This window comes from Camellia sinensis, chromosome 1 (genome assembly GCF_055761805.1).
Source record: "Camellia sinensis isolate YWXY chromosome 1, ASM5576180v1, whole genome shotgun sequence".
NCBI lineage: Eukaryota > Viridiplantae > Streptophyta > Magnoliopsida > Ericales > Theaceae > Camellia > Camellia sinensis.
The window spans coordinates 128,726,540-128,743,510 of record NC_138961.1 but is presented as its reverse complement, the minus strand read 5'-3'; the positions used below and the strand labels follow the sequence as shown (position 1 = coordinate 128,743,510).

At 38.8% G+C, this 16,971-nt stretch overlaps 1 pseudogene; it reads left to right on the top strand.

Moving 5' to 3' along the window:
• Positions 1–5,113, top strand: part of LOC145819946 (rust resistance kinase Lr10 pseudogene) — a 34,736-nt pseudogene extending 29,623 nt beyond the window's left edge.
• Positions 5,114–16,971: the final 11,858 nt, after the last annotated feature.

Sequence of the window (16,971 nt, the reverse complement as noted above, 5' to 3'; positions counted from 1 at the left end):
GAGGTGCCTTACTTGCCAGCAAGTGAAGGCCGAGCATCAGAGGCCAGCGGGTTTGTTGCAACCTCTGCCTATTGCCGAGTGGAAGTGGGAGCATGTCACTATGGACTTCGTCGTGGGTCTTCCGAGGACTCAGCGGGGTAGTGATGCTATTTGGGTGGTTGTAGACCGGTTGACTAAGTTGGCGCACTTTATTCCTATGCGCGTGAGAGATTCGGTAGATCATCTTGCCGACTTGTATATTCGGGACATAGTGAGATTGCACGGGGTCCCAGTGACGATCGTCTCAGATAGAGATCCTCGTTTTACCGCCAGGTTGTGGCAGAGTTTGCAGAGTGCCTTGGGCACTAAGTTGACCTTTAGTACGGCTTATCATCCTCAGACTGACGGGCAGTCTGAGCGTACTATTCAGATCCTCGAGGATATGCTTCGGGGTTGTGTCCTGGACTTCAGTGGGACGTGGGAGAGGCACTTATCCTTGGTAGAGTTTGCCTACAACAACAGTTTTCAGTCTAGTATCGGTATGGCACCGTTTGAGGCCTTGTATGGCCGACCATGTAGGTCTCCAGTGTGTTGGGCCGAGGTGGGTGATGCACCTTTGTTGGGTTCGGAGTTGGTTAGGGAGACGACGGAGAAAGTTGAGCTTATCCGCAGGAGGCTTGTTACAGCCCAGAGTCGTCAGAAATCTTATGCTGACCATAGGAGGAGGCCTTTGGCGTTTGAGGTAGGTGATCATGTCTTTCTGAAGGTATCACCTAGGCGAGGTTTGATGAGGTTTGGGAAGAGTGGGAAGTTATCCCCTCGGTTCATTGGGCCTTTTGAGATCCTTGAGAGGGTTAGCGAGGTTGCTTATCGGTTAGCCTTATAGCCGCAGTTGTCCGGAGTGCATAACGTGTTTCATGTGAGTATGCTTCGGAAGTATGAGCCAGATCCATCACATGTATTGGATTGGACCGATTTAGAGGTAGATGAGGATGCCTCGTATGAGGAGAGACCGGTTCGGGTCTTGGATAGGCGGGATCAGGTCCTGCGTGGCAAGACCATTCCTTTGGTGAAAGTCTTGTGGAAACATCACGGAGTGGAGGAAGCCACTTGGGAACGTGAGTTGGAAGTCCGTGAGAGATATCCGGACTTGTTTGTTGATATGTAATCTTGTATTTAGATTTTGAACTATTGTTGAACTTAAGAGCTTTTATATATGTCTTAAGTTGTGAAACATTGAAAATGTTTTGGTTTATTGGAAGTATGTTTTGGAACTTGCCTCATATGGAAGTTGAATGTAACATTATATATATGTTGAATATATTGTTGAAATTGGAACGGAAATGCGTAATGTTGATGCATGTTGAAAGTACATATGTTATTTACATATTGTGAAATGCCTCTTGTTGAAGGGATGGGATGACCGGTAATGGGTCGAATTGTTGAATGTTAAAATGTAACATTGTTTAAAATGGAGGAAAACCTGTTTTTGAAAACTTGTGCTTAATTTCGGGAACGAAATTCTTTAAGGGGGGGAGGTTATAGCGATCCCGGGTTTACCCTTGTTGTACAGTGATCCGGACATGTGTCCGTGGATGATAGTAGTTGGTTATTACCTGGTGTACATCCTTTCTTACTTTGTATTTGGGTTATAGGATGTATTGGGCGAGTTTGTTATAGGTTGGTTGAACTTAGAAACCAAGAGTAGTTGCCCAGATTTTGGCCTTCACGCTAGAGCGAGGATTTTGACGCTCGAGCGGGCCCTTCGTTATTGTCTGTCCGCTCGAGCGGGGTTCTTGACGCTCGAGCGGGGTTCTTGACGCTCGAGCGTAGTTTTCCATCTTCCAGTATCTCCTCTGCAGAGTTGTACGCTCGAGCGGGAACTTTGACGCTCGAGCGAGTTGTTGTGTGTGACGCTCGAGCGGGAGGTTTGACGCTCGAGCGGAGACCTGGTTCTGTAAAAGTTATGGGAGTGTGTATCCGCCGCTCGAGCGGGATTGTTAACGCTCGAGCGGGATTCTGTGAGTGACGCTCGAGCAGGGCGTTTGGGTTTAAGTTCCGAGTTTTGACTTTTCAAATCACTTTTTCACTTTCTCTTCTCTCTCCTACTTTCCCAAAAACACCATTGTTGAGCCTCTCACTCTAGAACTCTACCTTCTCTCTAGGTTTTGATCTAGTAGGAGTGATTTGCTCATCTTTGGCTTTTACAAAAAAGTTGTTGATCGTCGAGGGCTACATTTTAATCTGAAAACTTCGGGATTTGGAGCACGTTGGGTTTTGTCATCTTCTCCCTTGGGGCTCCGGATTTGAGGTAGGGATATCCTACTCCTCTCTATGGATTTTGTCTTTAAATTTTAGTATTTTGAGATGTTGGCGTTGTTTTGGTAATTTTGTGAAAGTTTGGGGCTTTTGTGTTATTTTACAAAAGTTGGGGTTTTATCTATAATAAACCTAAATGCACGTTTGGTATAGAGAAATGGAACAAATGTTGAATCATTGAAGAAAATGGGACCTAAGGGTTGGAATGTTAATTATGGAAAATAACCTAATTACATTGATTGATTAATTTGTATAACAAATTGTTGGGAATGAGGAATTGAATTGAGAATGTGGAAATTGAAAAGGAAAGGGGTTAAAGGGTGTAGTTGGATTATTTATCACTCACCTAGTTGAAATGTTGATTATATATCCATTGTTGCATTTATTTTCTGTATAGAAATAACTGCTTTGGGCTATCGGTGGAGGATAGTCGTGATTGTTGTAGACAATGCATGATGATTAGGCAAACTATAACTAATCACTGGAATGTGTCATTGAGATTGACGATTGAAAGAATACATTAAATTTATGTATTGTGTGATGATGTGTATAATTGTTGTTTATATGCATTGTGTTGTGTTGGAGGAGATAGGGGATGTACTCCACGGTTTAGGGGAAAATAGGGGATGGACCTCTAAACCGGATGTTGTTGGGAGGAGATAGGGGATGGACTCCGTAGATAGAGCTCATATGCTTATCTAGTGATGTATTGACAGAGCTCATATGCTTGTCATTGGAATTGTGATAGTGCTCGTATGCATATCTGTGGAAGTGATGATATAGCTTGTATGCTTATCTGTTGTTGTGTGATATAGCTAGTATGCTTATCTAATGTGAAACGGGAAGTGTGTGATATGAGTTACTGTCTCATATGAATTGTTTGGCCAGGTTCTGAGCCATGGTTGTAATTTGAGAATTGAAAGGAATTGGAAAATGAATTGTAACATGGACTTGTATGTCATAAAAAAAATGTAAAGTGTGATAAGGGAAAGTATCAGTGTTGACCATCTATCAACTGCTAATCTTTTAGTCATTGTTCATATTTTGTTTAGTATGTTTCTACTGGGCTGTGGCTCACCCTATATGGGAATATCATTTTCAGGTACAGGTAGCATGCCACCTCCAAGGACGTAGCTTGGGAGGCTAGAGGCGGACACACTTTTGTCGTCTTATTTTTGATGTATTACATGTAAATTCAAGCCAAGGGCTTAATGTGTAAATGAGTTAGTACTCTTTTGTTGTAACCAAGTGTTAACTTGGAAAGCTGTAAGCCTTTAGGGCATTTGCTTTTGTCGTTAACATGTAATACTTTTTGTAATGAAACTCTGATAAATGGAAGAATGTGGAACTTTTACATATCAATGCATGTCTATATTCATGGGTTTAATGTTTTTTTTTTTTTGAGGGCGTTACACTAAACCTCTTGGATATAAATGGATATTAAGAGAAAAATGAAAGCAGATGGTTCAATTGACAAGTATAAAGCAAGACTTGTAGTTAAAGGTTACAGACAAAAGGAAGGTCTGGACTATTTTGACACATATTCTCCTGTGACAAGAATAACATCCATTCGCATGCTTATTTCTATAGCAGCGTTGTTTAACTTAGAAATACATTAAATGGATGTTAAGACAGCTTTCTTAAACGGTGATCTAAATGAAGAGATCTATATGGAGCAACCCGAAGGGTTTGTAGTATCAGGGCAAGAAAAGAAAGTTTGTTGACTTGTAAAATCCCTTTATGGATTAAATCAAGCACCTAAGCAATGGCATGAAAAATTTGATCATGCAATGCTTACTAATGAGTTTAAGATAAACGAATGTGACAAATGCGTCTATGTTAAAAACACTGACCAAGGACATGTCATAGTTTGTCTTTATGTGGATGACATGCTTATCATTAAAAGCAGTCAAAACATGATCAAATCAACTAAGCAAATGCTTAACAAAAGATTTGATATGAAAGATATGGGGGTCGCAGATGTTATATTAGGAATGAAAATTACTAAAACATCTGACGGATATGCATTATCTCAATCACATTATATTGAGAAAATTCTTGATAAATTTATCAAGGATAATATGAATTTAGCTAGAACACCTGTAGACGTTAATCTTTATCAAAAAATAAAGGTGATGCAGTGTCTCAGTTAAAATACTCCCAAATTATTGGAAGCCTAATGTACCTAATGAATTGTACTCGTCCTGATATAGCTTATGCTATCTGTAAATTGAGTAGGTACACTAGTAACCCCGGAAATCTCTCTTGGAGTGGCACGGGGGATTGAATATTTGCATCGAGGTCGTGATATGCAAATCCTGCATTTTGATATAAAGCCTCACAACATTCTCCTTGATGAGAATTTCACTCCAAAAGTTTCGGACTTTGGGCTAGCAAAATTGTATCCAACAGTTGATAGTATTGTGCCTCTCACTGCAGCAAGAGGAACCATGGGTTACATGGCCCCAAGTTATTCTACAAAAACATTGGAGGTGTGTCATATAAAGCTGACGTTTATAGTTTTGGAATGTTGTTGATGGAAATAGCAGGCAAGAGGAGGAATTGGAATGCATCAGCTAATTCAAGCCAAATTTATTTCCCTTCATGGGTTTATGACCAATTCACAAATAGAAAGCACGTAGAAATGGGAGAGACGATGAAGGAGGAGAAGGAGATGGTAAAGAAGATGATAGTAGTAACTTTATGGTGCATACAAATGAAACCTATTAACCATCCTGCCATGAACAAAGGCATAGAGATGCTCCAAGGAAGTATTAAATTTCTTCATATACCTCCTGTGGGGACATATTTTTAGGGTCGTGCCATGCGGACGAGCTAGATTGCCGAGGTGATTATGGTATTGCCAATGTATGGTGTAGTAATACCGGAATCCTGAGATATTTAGATATGGAACAAGAGTCCTAGATATGTGATGTGCTTAGTTCGGATAAAGATGAAGCTTTTGAGTTCATCCATATCTAACTAAGAGTCTAAGATAAGCATTGTGCTTGAGTCTTATGAAGTGAGACTGCTAGTAGACAAGGGCACTATTGGCTATAAAAGTAAGGCACAACTGTAGGTCTAAGGTAAGTTTTTACTTGTGCACTGAATACTTGATTAGATATCTTTGAGATATAAGTGATTGACTTGATCGTCGGAGTGCCTCCGGGTGGACGAGCCACCGTGGTATTCTAGTCTTCTTGTTAGCAGGTGCTTGGTTTAATCTATTATGGCGCGTGCTCTCTAGCTAAGTTCCCTGTTTGGTTGTGAGGTAGGAAATTAACACCCACTATTTGGCATCGTCTGTGGGAACTTAGTAAAGAATAGATGGCCAATGTCGGACAGGAGGCGAGAGTCAATGATGACATACACAGTCAGGAAGAGGAGTACGTGGAACCAAATGATGGAGGAGGAAACAATGACGAAGAAGTGCAAGAAGTAAATCCTGAAGTGAACAATGCCGTGAAGGGTCGTAATGGCCTGAGAAGAGGCAATTGAGAAGAATATTACAATGAGAGTGACTTCCAGATATGGAAAGAAAGGTGCCTGAGAAGAGATAACGAGGTGAAGGACCTAGCCAACAAACTGACGGACCTACAAACAATGGTAAATTTCATGATGTAGAGCAAGGTAATGCAACTAGCGTTGCCCTTATTGGAAACGCCGACCCCAGCAGTAAATGTCGACACCGAGAAAACAGGACAGGTTGCAGTACCAACTATCCTGCAACACGAAAAGAGACTTGGGAACTCACATCGGCGATCATAGAATGCTAGACGGACAGAATCATGGTGGAAAAAGTCTAATAGAACCTTCAGGACCAAGGGAGCCCAGATCAAAGGATCTCGGCAGGTCAATGGGCAAGGCCACTATTTTGACGACATAATAGATGTGGAGAAGTCCAAGAGATCACATCCTAACACAGGAAGTAGCGCGCCAAAGAGACTAAAATCAACCAATAGTCAAGCTTTTAGGCAGACGAAAGAAGACTTGCAAAACTACCTGCAGAGGAAGAGATAGGGCGCCGAGGTCACATCCACCGCTCAGTCGAGAATGCCTTTCTCAGTAGAGTTGGATGTGTTCGAGGCACCAAAGAGATTTAGTATCCCGAGGTTCCAGATCTACAATGGTAAGTCAGACCCAAACTTCCATGTTAGTTTATATTTAAATGCAATGTCTCTGTGGAGTGGAAATGAGCAGTTATTATGCAAAGTATTCCCCTTGACATTTGGGGAAATAGCATTAGATTGGTTCCTCAAACTGCCAAAGGGATGCATTAAGAATTAGGAAGGACTGGCCGAGATGTTTGTGGCCAGGTTGGTTACGAGCAGATTGTAGCCACTCAGGGTCGACTCCCTGTTGGCCCTGAAGATTGACAATGGTGAAAGCCTTAGAGCTTACGCAAAGAGATACTATGAGGTTTACAACCAGATACCGACACCAGGAACTTGCAATCGTGTCTTTCAAGAACAGCTTGGAGAATGATTGCCGTCTTCGGCAATCCCTTGCAAAGACCCTCCCGAAAAGCATGGAGGACCTCAAGGATCAAGAAGTATGCAAGGGCGGAGGAAGACAAGAAAACAAAGAAGGCGAGTGTAGTGAAGCAAGAGAAGAGAAATAACTCATCAAAGCGCAGTCGAAGAAATAACGGCATTGACAAGCCGAAACATGGATTGAGGGCTATGTAGGCCATGAGCATAGTTTTAAAGATCCCGATCTATAGGATCTTGGAGAAGATCAGGAAACAGCCCTACTTTAGGGCACCGCAGAAGACCTCAGAGGAGTACATGGAAAAGAACCCTAGAAAGAATTGTGCCTACCATGATGAGAATGGACACATGACTCAAGGGTGTCGGGCTCTAAAGAAACACCTAGAGGACTTGGTCAGGCAGGGACACCTAAAAGACTTGATAGACAAAGCAAAGACAAGATAGGAATAGGCGAAGCTAGCCCAGGCGTTGGCAACAGCAGCACCCCCCCTGGCGCTATAAGTGGATGGACCTTGGGTTATCAACGTGATCCATACGAAGGTCAATGCAAACGAGATTCGAGGAGAGACACAAAGGGTAAGGCATCTGCAACATGTCTTCCAAGTCCAACAGAAGAAGCCCCGGATAGAAGGACACTAGGGCCCGATGATATCTTTCATAGAGGAGGACCTAGACATGGTGCAACATCTGCCCGGTGATTCCATGTTGTACTCTCTTTTTCAGTTATATGAAGCACTGGCAGATCCACTGACTAACATAGTTGTAAATGCGGCAAGTGCTCCTGGTGCTGTTACTTCACATGTTGATAGAAAAACTGTTCTTTGATATAAGGAGCATTTTGGAAGAGTTTTTGTGCAGTTTATTTATTCACATTGTTAATTTTCGGTAGCTATCAGTTCCCACTGACTAGACTTTGCATTATTAATATACAATATTTTGATACCTTTATCTCATCTTTTTTGCAATTTTCCACCACACCTTGGATTTGATAGGTACTTTGCATTCAGAAGCCTGAGGAAGCTATTGATCTGTTTATGGTTGAGATCATGCATATGCGCCATAAGTTTGATGTAGACACCTGTTTGGTAGGTCAATTTTATTTTTTGTTGGTTTACATCCAATGGCAAGTTTTGTTGTATGATTTGTATATTAATATGATTTTTATATTCGTCGCCCTTAGTTTCTCATGTTGCGCATACTGTTTTCTAGGTTGAGGGTCTTGTCCTGGATCATGGTTCAAGACATCCTGACATGAAGCGAATAGCTGAGAATTGCTATATCTTGACATGTAATGTATCACTGGAGTATGAGAAAAGGTAAGTACTGATAAAATGTGTTGCTAGGAAAGCGGAAAGAGTAAATATTTTTGTATGTATGTGTTTGTCCGTTTTATTCACTGTATGTACATAAATATCTTGAAGAATAAATGTTTATTTGGATCTTGTAAATTTATGATTTCATTGCATCAACTCATTTAGCCATGAGGAATCTTAAATTTTCTTGTTATGATGCAAATTTTATGAAGGTAGAAAGATGAGATAATGTACAAGTTGTTTAGTTCACATGATATTTTGTAATCTCGACTCCATTTATAAGTTATGGTGATAAATTGTAAGATTTTGGTCATCTAGATGGAAGCATTCTTGCCTACCATCCAAAATTTTATGCAATTTTGAAAAAGTTAGGGGGTTGAAATTTGAAAAAAAAAATGATATTTTTTTTTTTTTGAAATTGATGTTGATATGGATATTGAAAATTTTTCATCAGTAAACAGACTTAACTATTGTTTACTTGATGTGTTGGATGGTCTATTTGGGTATATCAAACTGACATCTCTTTCTCTCAGTGAAATAAATGCAGGATTTTTCTACTTTAGTGCAGAGCAGAGAGAGACAATGGTTGCAGCAGAAAGGCGTTCAGTCAATGAGAGAGTAAGGAAAATCATTAAGCTAAAGGACAAGGTACTGAATTCGAAATGCGGCATTATTCTTTATGGTTTTTTAAGATTTTCATCTGTGCACTAATGCTTTATAGTGTCTTTAAACATGACCTATACTTGCTATTTAGGTCTGCTCCGGTAATGATAACAACTTGTTATCAATCAAAAAGGAATTGATCCTCCATCACTTGACCTTCTTCTTAGGGTGGGGTAAGTCATGCTTTCTAATATATTGTTTTTTTTTTTATTAATGTTATACAAACAAATTCTATCATATTAATAAACTAAGTCTCATTTGTGATGGAGATGATGTTTGAATTGTTAGAATTGTTATATTCACTATGGGAAGTTTTCTTTTAAATATGGAGAATCTTTTGTTGGTTGTAGCAAGTGTATAGATAAAGCTTTTTGAAGCTTGTGAGTACTGGATCAATGTGGAGCTTATTTTCTTCTTCTTTTTTTTTAATACCATTTAATCTACGGGTCATACATATATTACTATTGGAATTTTTCTGAGTGTGGTGCATTGATATTGATAGAATTGTAATATTGATTGGATATATACATATGAATGCTATTGTTTTATTTACAAAATGGTATACTTTTACTTTTTATGGATCTTTTTCATTTTTTGTCCAATTTTATAATCATTTGATGTGCTTATAATTTTGATAAAAAAAAAAATTACCTGACATTATTTTTCTTTTTCTTTTGTACAGATGGATGAACTCATGCACGAAGCTGAATTGTATAAGACCAGTTGGCACTTGTTACATTTTTTGAAGAATTATATATTCTTGGATAGATGTGTATGGAAAATATTTGGGTAGATTACTAGTTATATTTTTTGATGGATGCAAATGGCTAAAAGTTTAAAACATAATAACAAGTACTTGTTATGTTTTAAATTTTTATGCTAGATGGATGTGAATTGGATGATTATATAGATTACATTATATTTTTAAGTAGACGATTATGTAGTATAGAATTACTTGTGGATGAAAATTTATAATAGTTGATGACTTTAATTAAACAGATTAATGATTGGATGATTTATGTATTTTGTTGGATGTTCATGATTCAATTTATTTTGTTGGTTTAAATGATTCTTGCAAATTACAGGTTATATTGAATGGATTTGATGGATTATTATATTTTGATAAACAAAAAGAATTGAATTGGCGACCAAAAATTGGTTTTGTTTTTCCTCTTTTGGCGACCAAGTGATTTATCGGGAAATATAAGTAATACTTTTGCTGACTAAAGTTGTTAGTTGGTGTATCACCACTCACATTTGACGACCAAAATATTGGTAGGTGAAAGGGTACATTTGGCAACTAAATAATTAGTCGGTAAAATTATTAATTTTGGCGACCAAAGAGTTTGGTCGCCAAAATGGTTTATTGCTGACTAAAGTTTTAGTCGGGTAAACATTACTTTTGGCGACTAATAGGTTTGGTCGGGGAATGTTACTTTTGGCGATTAACATCTTTGATCGGGAAATGTTACAATTAATTACTAACATATTTAGTTGGGAAAATATAACTTTTGGCGACTAATGTGTTTTAGCTACAAAATGGTTTAGTCATGGTAAATATATTTAGCGACCAAAAATTTAGTCAGCAAATAGAATCTTTTCCTGACTAAATTTTTTTTTGTCGCTAATTACTTTTCCCGACCCTCCATTGGCGACCAAAGTGGCGACCAAAAAATTTAGTCGTGGAAAATTTTTGCCGACTAAAAATGAACTTTTACCGACTAATTTTTTGGTCGGCAAAAGTGCAATTTCTTGTAGTGAGTGTTAAACGTGTGGGACCAGAATAACACGTGCGAGACTAGAATTAAACGTGCAACGGCACGTGCAATTATTTCAGAATGCAAAATGTTGTTGGCTCTATTGGCCGCACGTGCGAGAAACCCCTCCGCATGTGCAGAATTGGGCAAAAAGCTGCTGCCGAAAATATATGTTGGTTTTATCACTTGTTCTCTCATTTTCCAAGCTAGGTTTCAACTCAATTCACTCAAAAACATATGAAACTAATAGAAAACATAAGATTATGATTGTTCTCTAAATCAGATCATCAAAAATACAATGAATCTTCAAGCGAGAAATATCAAAATCCTTGTTTTAGTTCTTTTTCAAAACTTCTTCCAATTTCACATAGATTTTCATTTTGTATATGATTTTATGATCTCAAACCATTCAAAAACTAAAGATTAGGGCTCAATTTCTCACAATCAAACTCAAGTCAAGCAAATTTAAGGAAATTGACTCTTAAATCAAACAAATCCAAAGAATCAAAGTTCAATTCCATGAAGAGAGCCCATTTAAACTTATACTTCAAAACCCTAACTCAATTACGTGTTTAATCTTCATATTGAGTCTTGAATTCAAACAAATAATAGGTTTATTCCAAGAAGTTAAGTTGATTTCTATATACCTTGAGCCAATCTCTTGGATTCTACTTCAATTCCTTCAATTTCTCCATGTTTCTTCTTTAATTTTGAGCTTTTTCTTCTTTCTCTCTTGCTTCTCTCTCTTCTCTCCAGATTTTTCTTTTCCTTTCTTTTGTTGAGTCTTAGACTCAACTAAAACTTATATATATACATGTATAATATTTAATTAAATCAAATTAATTCATTCTGATTCAGATTTTTACAAAATTTCATATTAAACTCTAAAAGTTATGTTGATCACAAATGTTCAATCAATTTTGGTTTCTAACATCTCTAAGGCCTTCAATTTCAAATCAAACCCAAAATCCTCATCAATAAATTTCATATTCAAATTAGATACCTCATAAATAGATTTAATTCATAATAATCATAATTTCTCAAACCTTATAACATAATTAACTCCAATTTGGACCCAATTAATCAAATCTTGATTTTACTAAACTGAACCAAATATTAATTAAACTCTCAAATGGGTCCGTATTTAAAATCAATTGATTCAACTTATTAATTTCACTTCCTTAAGCCATTTGGACCCTTAATTTCTAATTCTAAAATAAATCATTATCAAAATCAAATACGAATCAGACTCCAAAATTCTCATATCCCAAATTACATTAGAGTAACAACCAATTCGAATCCAAATCTCCTTAATCAGTTATACATAAAATCTTATACATGATGTGGTTGGCTTAATCTAAAGTTTATGCTAATTAAACTTGATTAATTCATTACGAATCGAATTTTTGTCAAATTTCACCGCAGGCTCTAAAAATCATGCTAAACACAAATGTAAAGTCACTTTTGATTTTTGGCACTTCTAAGGCTATAAATTCTCAGTTCAAAGCCCCAATTGCAATAGATTTTTTTTACACTCCATAGATATAAATTCAGAATCACATAAATCACATAATTAAACATACAAATTCATATCAAACACATAACCATATGCGTAATTAAGTATATTACGGGTTGGGTCATCACACTTGGGCGAGTGAGTTGCGAACCCTAACAAAGCATGAGAAGGTATTTTGGCTCTTATTGGTATAGAAGATATATGGTTGGTGGTGCGGGCATCACAACATAGACCGTTCCCTTGGGGCAAACTGTGATGTCATGACTCGGGTACGTAATGCTGGTGCGTGGGCATTATTGGTAGTTACAGCAAGTAACATTTGGATATTTGACCAAGAGGGAGTCAGAATTGGCTGTGGCCATTGCTTAGTGGTTGAACAGAAATGGTGCTCCGTGGAAAGTTACTTAAACTTACCTGATAAACTAAACTTATGAGAATTCAAAAGAAAAGTTTGGCATTTTCCTTATGATAAATTACTGCTTCCACTTGCCATTATTCTTATTATCTATTTCTGTCATTTCAACTACTAGCATTTATGTTATGCTTATTTATTAAATGCTGCTTGTTACTCTGTTACTACACAGTATTCATTATTTGTGAATATTATTATCGGGGTGGGTATTTTCGGGTTGCAGTATCTTATTGAGCTCGTCGCTCATGGACATTTCCGTTGCCCTGGCCTTTTATGCTAAATATCGAAGAAACTTAAGAAAACACCGAGGTCTTAGAAGGCGACGTTCAGCCTTGATTAGCTTGAAGTGTGCCCGAGTCCGATGAATCTCTTTCCTGAGTTATCTAGTTTTCTCTAGTTTTTTATTTTATTTTATTTTTATTTTATTTTTTATATTTGTGTTTTTCTGTCATAAATGTACTAAGATCAAACTTTAAGTTTGATTTGGAGTTGTAATTTAAGAACTTGTAATTTATGTTTTGTTAATTAATGGATGATGGTAAACTTGGTGGCAACAATAATTAGAAGTTCTTAATTAAGAAAATTGATTTTAAGTTTTAAACCTTATTATGATGCCCTCAAATTTGGGGCATTACAGATTCTTCCTCCTCGGCTCGGGCTTAGCTGAGGAAGAATAAAGAAAATTAGAAGCATTATTGAGAGAAAACATAGAAGTGTTAGCCTGGACACCGTATGAGATGCTGGGGATCAGCCCTAAGCTCACCTACCACAAGCTCAATGTAGACAGGTCGGCCAAACTGGTGATCCAGAGAGTTGGGCGACCAATCTTGGTCCATGTACAAGCAGTTGAAGAAGAAGTAGAGAAGTTTCTAGAGGAACAGGCAATCCTAGAAGTGAACTACCCGACTTGGCTGTCTAACATAGTGGTGTCAAAAAGAAGAATGACAAATGGAGGCTTTGCGTGGACTTCACGAGCCTAAATAAGGCTTACCCGAAGGACTATTTTACCCTTCCAAAGATCGACGAAATTATGGATGCCACCACTGGGCATGGAAGAATGAGTTTCCTTGACGCAAACAGGGGCTATCACTAGATCGCCATGTATGCACCAGATAAAGAGAAGACGACATTCATCACTCCAAAAGGCCTTTATTGCTATAGAGTGATGCCCTTCAGATTGAAGAATGTAGGGGCAACGTACCAAAGGCTAGTGACCAAGATGTTCAAGCATCTTATTGGAAAGGCCGTAGAAGTTTACATCGATGACATGGTCGTGAAGAGTAAGGACCCCTCAAATCATCTAGCCAATCTGAAGGAGGTTTTTAATATCTTGAAGGCATATCGACTTCATCTAAATGCTTCCAAGTATGCTTTTGGAGTAGGGTCAGGAAAGTTATTAGAGTACCTGGTAACCATGAGAGCAATTGAAGCCAGTCCTGATCAGATCAACGCCATCCTTGATTTGAAGAGCCCGACAACGACAAATGAAGTCCAAGTTTTGACCGACAAAAAGGCCGCGCTGAACATATTCATCAGCCAGAGTTCATATAAGTGTAAGCCTTTCTTCCAGCTATTGAAAAAGGCCACAGATTTCCTGTGGACAGATGCATGTGAAGTTACCCTGGCTGACTTGAAGAGGTATTTGACAACCCCACATATACTATCAAACCTAGTTCTAGGAGAGGAACTATTTTTGTATTTAGCAGTCTCAGGCCACGCTATTAGTGCCATGGTCATTTGAGAAAAAAAAAGAGAACGGAGGATAGTATACTATGTAAGCAAAACCTTGGCAAGCGCGGAGACAAGGAATCTACCCCTAGAGAAACTGACACTTGCTCTGGTAATGGCTTCAAAGAAGCTGAACCATTACTTTCAAGCCCACAAGATTGTAGTGCTCACAGAGCATCCACTGAAGGCTCTATAATAACACAGAGACTTGTCGCGAAGAATAGCATGATGGGTAGTAGTTCTAGGTTAATACAACATAGAATATAAAGGTCAGGATTTGGTCGACTTTGTTGCTCAGTTTACACTGAGCACAAACCCAAAGCCAAGACCTATGAATCTTGCCTAGGGTGCGCAGAAAAGCCAGAGAAAACACAACTAGCAGCAGAAAACCCCAAGCCAACAGAATAGAAGTGGAAGCAAGAGAAGCCAAAGCCTTGTAATAGTTATATTGGCGAGTCCTTTAACCTCTTTGTCGATGGCAACTCAAACCGACTGGAAGCGGGGACAAGAGTTGTGCCAGTTTCACCAAATGCCCAAATAGTAGAATAATCAATTTGACTGGGGTTCAAGGCCTCAAATAATGAAGCAGAGTACGAGGTGCTGATTGTTAGATTGAAACTAGTAGCAGTAGTGGGAGCCGATGATGTAATAGTCTACTATGATTCTCAACTCATCGTGAATCAAGCAACGGGAGAATACATAACCTGAGATAAGAGGATGGTGGCCTATGTCAGAGAGGTCATCAAATTATTAGCAAAGTTCCAGAGCTGTCGGCTATAACAGGTTTGCCGGGAGAATAACAGCCATGCGGATGCGTTGGACAACTTTCTAGTGCAATAAAGTCAAACACATCGAGAACAATTATGGTGGACTACCTATCGGGCCCAAACGTGGAACCTTTGATAACAGAATATGAGGCAATGTACATAGAGGTAGGCCCACGCTAGATGGATGCCTTAGTCTAGTTTATCAGAGATGGCCAACTGCCAGGAGACAAATAGGAGGCACATAACATCAGGCTAAAGTTGGCAAGATTCTACTTGTTAGCATAAGGCCACCTATACAGAAGGTCCTTCACCGGACCTTTATTGCGATGTGTGCACCCTGTCGAGGTAAAAGATTTCTTATACGAGATCCATGAAGGAATTTGTAGAAGCCATGCGGGAGGTAGATCTTTTGTCCATAGGGTCATTTCACAAGGGTACTGATAGCCTTACATACAAAAGGATGTGGGAGCCTATGTCAAGAAATACGAGAAGTGTCAAAGGTTTGTATCCTTGATACATCAGCCAGTTGGAGACCAAAACCCAGTGTCTAGTCCTTGGCCATTTGCCTAGTGGAGCATGGATTTGATTGGGCAATTGCCCAAGGAAATTGGACAGAGAAAGTTCTTGCTAATTACCACAAACTACTTCACGAAGTGGGTGGAGGCTGAACCTCTGGCCAAAATTCGAGACGTAGATGTGAGCAATTTTATCTGGAAGAACATCATTACCAGATTCGGGATCCCAAGAGCCATAGTAGCTAACAATGGCATCCAGTTTGATAGCAAGTTGATCAAAAACTTCTATGCGAAGTACAAGATCAATAACTACTACTTAACTCACAACTTCCCTCAAAGCAATGGCCAAGTCGAGGCATCTAACAAGACCATCTTGGATGGAATAAAGAAGAGACTGAAAGCTGCCAAGGGCAAGTGGGTGGAGGAATTGCCTAATGTTCTATGGACATACCATACCACGCCAAGAAGATCTACCGGAGAATTAGCCTTTGCCATGGCTTATGGCACCGTGGCCATTATACCACTTGAGATCGACATTCCTGGAGTCAGAACTCAGGGAGTAGAGAATAGGACGAATGAGGCATTACTTGCCCAAGATCTGGATTTGATTGAAGAAAGGAGAAAAAGAGCAACAATTCGACTGTGGGCATACCAATACAGACTGGCCAGATCATATAACAAGAGGGTGAACCCTCGGGAATTCCAAATCGACGACCTCGTCTTGAAGAAGGTTGTCGGCAACAAGAAAGATCCCAGAGAGGGTAAGCTTGGGCCAAACTGAAAAGGATCTTACATAATCATCTCAATTACCGGCAACGGCGCATACTGGCTAGAAGATAGTGATGGCAAGAAATTGCCAAGACCATGAAATACCAGCAATCTAAATTTCTTTTATCATTAATTTCTCAAGTTTTTCTGGTTGATCATCTAACCATCCTGTAGCCTCTGTTGATTCCTCATAATCGAACCAGTTGACAGCTAAGTCCTCTGGATCTTGGTTACTGTAAAACTGGAGCTTAGCAAGGTCCTGTTCCACGGCCGTTGCATCATCCGTTCCCGGTCCCAGACTGGCCCCTTGGATCACACACAGCTCCCCCTCTATTGGTAGTTCCATATCTGGCCTGTTCTGGCCTATTGACAAAATGGCCTCATTTGGGAAGTGGCTATTTTAGTAGGCTATTTGGCTATTTTAGTGGCTATTTTAGTTTTTGTGTTTGGGAAGATGAGATGATTTTTTAGTTGAGTTATTGTATTGAAAAGTGTGTTGAAATGATGTTTAAATTTAAAATGACAAATTTATCCCTAAAAATATATTTTTTTAAATTGATATCAAGGGGTAAAATGGTAATTTATTTATTGATGGGACAAGGGTTGTAGCTGACAGTGTAGGCACAGCCTACACTGCCGGCTGTGCAGATTTTTTTTTTTTTTTTTTTTTTTTGAAAAAGGTTGCAACAGTGTTGCTTTTAGGCTAATTTGTCAAAATAGGCTATAATAGCCTTATTTTGTGCT